Source organism: Chelonoidis abingdonii, chromosome 1, assembly GCF_003597395.2.
Source record: "Chelonoidis abingdonii isolate Lonesome George chromosome 1, CheloAbing_2.0, whole genome shotgun sequence".
Lineage (NCBI taxonomy): Eukaryota > Metazoa > Chordata > Testudines > Testudinidae > Chelonoidis > Chelonoidis abingdonii.
Genome location: NC_133769.1, coordinates 147,507,196 through 147,514,560, shown reverse-complemented (window position 1 = coordinate 147,514,560; position 7,365 = coordinate 147,507,196). Strand labels below are relative to the sequence as shown.

The window sequence follows — 7,365 nt, the reverse complement described above, 5'->3', positions numbered from 1 at the left end:
ATGTTCCCAGTGCATAGGGCCCAATCCCCCACCCCCACCAGTGGCAATAACTGCAGTTTGGGATTTCATATCCTCTGGCACAGTTTTGGCCTCTCTTGCAAACTGGGGATGACTCAGAAAATTCCAACCCTTATGCATATTTCACCCCTGCCTGGAGAGAACATCCATTCTGATTGGCTGCCTTCCCCACAATTCAACTCAGGCTCTTGTATTGTGCCTGATCCACTTCCTGCTGTGACTCTAGGGGAAGGTCAGAGATATGCACAGCAGGAACAAGATGACATATTTATGAAATCATCTTTTGGGCCCCAATTCAGCAAAGAACTCAAGCACATGTAAACTATCACATCCCTTTTCAGCAAAACTCTTCACCACATCCTTCATTTTAAGCATATGAATAATCCTGTGGAGATTCAATGAGACTATTCACATGCTTGCTAGCGTGAACTTAGCTTGAGGAGTCTTGAATGACTGTGCCTGGTAGAAGGCACCTATGATCCCGAAGCAAGGCAGTAGTCATAAGGAAATGATCATAGCCAATCTGCTGTGTAGTTTCCCCCAGAAGTTCTCAAGAGACCTGCCCCTGCTCCCTTCCTGTACGTACTTGCCGTTGGTAGTTGCCTGGCAGTAAAGCTTATGCTCTAGGGACCTTGAGATGGAGGATGAGGCTGGTTGTGGTTACAGAACCCCACAATTCAAAGAAAGGAAACGAAGCTCCTACACAGGTAGGATTAAGACTCCTGTGTGTTTGATATAAAATACAGATATGGAGTTTATTTCCTGTGCTATCTGTCTCTCTCCTCTCTTATCTTTCTCTGCACAGAATCAGACTTTCCACTCTGGGTAAAAGATAAAAGGAGGGTGGGGGGAGAATGTGGCTCTAGCTTAATAAAAGTTTTGTTTAGTGTTGCTAGATGCTGATGCAGTAGAAGCCACAGGTGAGGCACTCTGCTGTCTGATTCTGGTCTCACCAGCATAATCCAGGAGTAATTTCACTGAAGCCAGTCTAGATACACTGGTGCAAGTGAGATCACTGTCAGGTGTCAAATCTCAAGCTGTTGAATATGAAATTCAAAGGGAAATATAGAACCTAGTGGAAATAGCTTTGTTGTTTTTTTTTAAATAGACTTCTACGGGACAAGTTCAATTTCAAGTGTAAACAATATATTTCTGTGCAGACCAGTATTATCTAAACTATTCTTGGTGTTTTCTTCTATACCTTAGATCTGTATAAAGTTGAGAGAGAAGACATAGGCCCAGATTCTCAAAGGTATCTAGGTGTCTAACTCCAACTGTAAGCAATTGAAGATAGGCACCTAAATACATTTGTAGATCTGGGCCATACAGCCTAATAAGAGCCTGATCCTCAGCTGATATAAATCAATGTGGCTTCAATGTCAGCTCCACTAACTTATACCAGCTGAAGATCTAGCATAGTGAATTAATCCTCACAACACTCCTGGGAAGCAGAAAATATTAAATGATTTGCCCAAGGTCACACAGAAAGCCTGTGGCAGCAACATGAACAGAATTCCCATCTCCCAAATCCCTGCCCAACATATTAGCTATGAGATCATCCTTCTTCTCCCATCAGTTATCCCGTAACTTTTTTCTCAAAGTTGTATGTGATCTTGAACTTCCACCTTGCCAGTTCATCAGAGCTGGGAAGAAAGGTGCTAGTCTTCTCACGCTGCAAAAGAACATAGTTTCTTACAAGACAGTACTGTACTTCCAGTGGACCTGGGCAGAAAGGCACATAAATTAACATCTTTGAAGAACGGAACCCCAACCCACAATCTGCTTGTCGCTTAACAAAAAATTTACTGTCTTCTCTGAACGGCAGCACCTCTAACAATGTATCAGGGTCCAAAGGGGACCTTTTAGCCTGGTTTGTAGACATCTTTTTACCTATGGAGACCTCTCACCTCTATTCAGATCTAAACTACCCAGCTACTGATACTTATTGTAACAGAGCTAATGTACAACAGCTTCTCTCTGCTGAAACCAAACTCTTTCATTTCTTATTGCCAGGTCCCTGCTCTCAGCAACCAGGCTGGTGCATTGCTGCTCTAATTCTAGGTACTAAGGCAGTGCTGCAGGCAGTTGCAATCACCTTAGCTCTGCAAGGTGAGTGACACTGCTCAAATGGCTTAGTAGTCAGTAAGTGTTAGTTCTGTACTGTATTGCCATTGACATTTTGGTTTTGTGATGGGAAATTTCAAAGGACTGATTAATCTGATATCACTTTGATCTGAGGTTGAGAAGGGTGAAGGGCAATTCGTTCTATGAGCCTGATTCTCATCGCCCATACCTTGTTGTATATCAGGAGTAACTCCAATGAAGTCAGTGGAGTTTCACAGGTGTAGTAAGAAGAATCAGATTATCAATATCTAGTTTTTTCCCAGTGACCAGAGTTGCCATAATGAAATGGTGCAGAGCTAACCTGTCCATTCTGGGCCTTATCTACCAAGATTTTATCTGTTTACTTATAAGAACATAGGACTGGGCACAGGGTCAGCTCTACCATTTTTGCTGCCCCAAGCCAAAAAAAACAACAAACTGCTCAGACTGCTGTCCCAGACATGTGCTTCCTCCACTGGTGCCTGGCGCTGGCCCTGACTGGGTATGACCTCTTGGGTCATTGAGTCCATTCCCCTCACTATCATAGGCAATGCATGCTCCCATTACAGTAGTACACAAGTGCCTCACCAACAGTAATGAATCAATCCTCACCCCTACCTGTCAGGTAAGGGAAGTATCATTACCCTATTTTAAAGACAGAGAATATAAATGCCTCATCTAAAGTCACAATGGAAGGCTGAGGGAGAGCTGGGGGAACCTAGATCTCTTATGTCCTAGCCCAATGCCTTAGCTGCAAACCATCTTTCCCCTCATTTTATGTAACTGAAGTCCATATTAACTATCAATTTCTCTCCTTTTTGTGTGAAAGCCTTGAGGGAGTGTTGTGAAAAGGCTTTGAAGACAGAGGCATCACTAAGGCATAACACAAACCACACTTCAGTGGAAGATACCGGTGGAGCTCACTCCTTGGTACTGAGCAGACTGAAAGAGAATCTGTGTGGAAATAAACAGGGTGAGGAGATAAATTATTTCTGCAAGGAGATGTTTGTTAGTCATATCTCAGGGTTCCATCATGCTCCAGCTGAGGTCAACAGAAGGTTGCTCACTATGCAGCCCTCGGGAGCAGTGTAATCCTAATATTCAGCCTATAGGCTATGGCCACATCCGCATTGTAAATTAAGGGAGAGCACAAAACTGATCAAATGCAGGTTTCTACTGGTGGTGAACCCAAACAAGCAGTAATTTCTATGAATCTGGCAAGGAAAAGTCCTTTATGTGCGTATATTATAGTGGTGTGCATTTATTTTTATTTTAAAAGGGTAAATGGTACCTAAATATGATGCAGTTCTCAAACGCCTGGAAAAGCTGCCAGTCTAGTGTGGGCCTTGGTGTTCCAGAGGCTGAATGCCTGAGGTGTCAAGTATGTAGCTTTGTAGAGACATACCAGTGAAAGGCAATACAATACTAAGTGGGTTATTTGCAGGTATAATCAGACCCACAAAAACTGTGCCTGCATTTTTTTGGTCCCATAGTCAGTTGAGCTTACAAATCCAAACAAAAATGTAGTTTCAGCTCAGTTATTTAGTCCTCTAAATTGTTGGGTTTGCCACTGTAGTTGTGGGTGCAAAAACAGGTGCATTTTTTCTGGGCACTAGAAAAATGGAAAACTGTCCTTTAATACCAAGATATAAGGCATGTCCAAAGTATAAGGCAAGTTTCATGCAAGGATCTCAAAGGGCTTAACAAATATTACCTAAGCTTCACAACACCTCTGCAAGGCAGCAAAATGTTATAATAATTTTACAGAGGGGTAAAATGAGGTGTAGATCAATAGGCTCAAATTTCAAGACTCTCCACTAATTTTGGGTGCCCAACTGAAGACATTGTAGACCTGAATTTAAGAGGTTCTAAGTAGCCACAACTCCAGCTGAAGTGAATGTGTGCTGTGGATACTCAGCACCTCTGAAAAGCAGCTCCTAAAAACCTCTGGCTGGGCATCCAAATTTTTGAAACGGTGGGCCTATGTGACTTCCCCCAGGTTATATCAAGTTACTAGCAGAGTTCAGATCAGCATCTAGCTATCCTGATGCTCAGTTTCCTTTCTTAACTACAGAACAGCAAAGCTTTCTATTGCATTTGTGTGAAAAGCCTATAATATTGAGAATTTTCACAGATATAAACTTTAAAAAATGTATTGATGTAAAGAATAGTAAAAGGACCAAAAACACGCTAATTCCCTTGCAGGAACAGAGTGTGAGCTCTGCCCCCCTAAGTGGTTGCTGCACAGAGGAAGGTGTTACTACTTCTCAGAGGAGAAGAAAATCTGGCAGGCCAGCAAAGATTATTGTGCAGCCAGGCAATCCCGCCTCCTGATTTTTGAAAGTGAGGCAGAAATGGTGAGTCCTGAAGCATTGCCCTATTCTTCAAAGAGGAGCAAAACAGACAACACACTCCTGGATTTCAGCAAGAGACTTGCACATTCAGGTTATCATCTCACCCACAGGGATTTTTCAGGACCCAATATGAAGATGCTAGTTTTCGCTGGATTGGATTAAATTTCAAAGAAGGAGGATGGATGTGGCTTGATGACACCAAATTACAAGGATACAGGTCAGTGTTGTTTTTCTTCTTGAAGTTAAATTAGTCATGAAGCAATTAGTTTGCCCATTCCTAGTGCACAATTTGCTGCTCTCATTGCATCATTCCCTTTACCCAGCTGCCTAAGAAGGCTCTTGAGTGCTGAGGCAGGCTGAACTTCATATATGTTTGCTTGAAAAGTACCAAAATCCTACAGAGTTGATACTCACTTTTCCCTAGTCACGTTGTGTATCCCAGGTAGAAAGAGCACTACATGCCCTCTACTAGCATTTTGATATATCCTTTTCGGTCAGTATTAGCCTCTGATTCAAACTAAACCCTACCGATTTTTCCCACTCCACATAGCTGCCTCCCTCAGATTTCCTCACACTAACACTCACTTTCCCATCCCCCCACTAATGCCTCCAGACACTTACACTTACCCCATTTACTGTCTGCCACTGACCAGCATCCTTCTAACTCTTTCCTCATGACTGCAACACTCGCCCCCACTCACGGTATTGCCAACCCCAAATGTTCAAAAATCATGAGTCAGGCTCACCAAATATTATGAGATTGGCTTTAAAATCATGAAATTATGTAAAAATAATATATGCAGTGTACTTTTTATTTGCTTTCTGCTTTTGGAGCCTGCAGGGTGCACTGGAGTCACATTTTGAAGCTTTCTCCACAGCCCTCCTTTACCTTTACCCTTACCATTTTCTGTGTCTTTCCTGTACTCAGCTTCACAGTTCTCATACCTAATTACAATCACACTCACCCCCTGTTCTCTTCTTCTCTGTAAAACATTTCTCAGTAAAACATTTAAATATCTCTCTCATTCTTCCTCTTTTCTGTAAAATCTGTTCATGCTTTATCTGAAGGATGTGGTATAACCATGTATGTATTGAACTGCAGCTAACATAACAAAATGGTGAGCAGGCATGACAAGATTATAGGAAATTGTACAAGCTGCATCCTTGGTTACAGCAGCTCAGACAAACTTCTGGTGCTCTAGTAGGAGCAAGGGTTGGTTTGTGGGCAGAGATTTCACTTGTGTGTGTGACAGGAAAGCAGAAGAAGACTTAATACTGGTGGTGGGAAATATTCCTGGTCTTGCTGAGAGCAAATGGAGATTTTCAAGGGGCACTGTTGTATCTTAAACTCTGTTTTGACTCACCTTTGCTAAAGGAATCCTCCTAAGCACTTAACTTGCTCCAAGCAGTGTCTCTGTGATTTGCTCACTCTGGCTGAAACTACCATTTTTCCTCTGCAAGCTGGCAGCAGCTTCATTCCAGCCTGAAGGAATGAAAATGTCAGTTTGGTCAAAATATGCTGGTTGGGGGGTATGGGTAGGGGGGGCTCGGGGAGGTAAGAGGGATTCTGTCAGTAGGCATCCATCAAGCCTTTGTTGCTACTACTTTAGGGCCAGATTCTGATGCCCTTTCTTGTATAATATTACATAGCACCTTACTCCACAAGTAGCCCCATTGAAATCAATGGGCATACCTGGGGAGCAGGGTACTATTCAGAATCTGACCCTCAGAGAGACACCAGCTTATTCTTTTTTTGGAGGGGGGCCATCAGACAATAGATTCCTGATGCTCCTCTCACACTGATGTAAATCACTACACTGAAGTCAGTGCAGTGTAAAACCAATGTGAAAGGAAAATCAAGCCCATACCGTGGCTCAGGCTTCTTGATTGTTTCTTATACTTGTGTATTTTGGGTGAATGGAGATTGGGCTCACTCCTTCGTGTCCATCTCATGGAAATGTTACTAACATATAGACCTTGAAATCCCTACAGCAGAAGGACTGGCCTCACCTTCCTCACAATGAAAGTTCAGTATTTCCAGTTTCTGGGGTGTGTCTTACCTAATGGGTTTGGAATTAGTGGTTTGACATAGTTCTTGCTAATTCTCCTATTTCTAATGTTATCTGTTGAAAGTAGGACTCCTGCATATTTTCTGCAGGGCATTTGGGGTTGTTGGTTACTATTTGCATCCCTGGTATCCATTTAAATATCAGGAGATGTGCTCTAACTGTATCAAAACACTAAATCAAAACCTGTCTCAAAAACTTACTACTTCCTTCAACCAGCTTAAAAGTTAGGTAGAGATGGTCCAAAGTTGGAACTGTATCCAAAAAAACCTGAGCTTTGACGGTTTGGAGAAAATGGAACCGATATCTGAAAATTCCTGATTTAGGGTTTGGTCTTGTAAATCCAAAAGCATAATGGGGCCTCCTTGCCCCCATTTTGGAAGTTATTAGCTCACCTTTGAGATTTTTCCCCCCAGTTTTACCATGAAAGACAGAAAAGGTGGAGGGGGCTGTGCTGCTTTCAAGAAGCAGGAGATTCATGCGGATAGCTGTCATTCATCATACAAGTGGATCTGTATGAAAAAGGCAACTCTGCTGGATTTCTGAAACACCGCAGGAGGACTGGCTGCATACGCAAGCCTTGTCACACTACATATTAAAATGGATTGCTTCCCAATAGAGGGCACTTGCGACATTCTGTACTCCAAAACAACATCCTAGCACCCCATATTCACCATGGTGCTATAATTATATATTTTGCACAAAGTATGCCTTGTAAGGTGTCATTTTAAATGTCTTGATGTGTTGAACATTTATATTCTGTTGGGTTATATGTGCCGTGATTGTATCTAAAGTTATTAATATTGACTATGTACCAGTATTTC

At 42.3% G+C, this 7,365-nt stretch overlaps 1 pseudogene; it reads left to right on the top strand.

Moving 5' to 3' along the window:
* The first annotated feature begins 655 nt into the window (after positions 1 to 655).
* Positions 656 to 7,087, top strand: LOC142046149 (killer cell lectin-like receptor subfamily F member 1; annotated as a pseudogene).
* Positions 7,088 to 7,365: the final 278 nt, after the last annotated feature.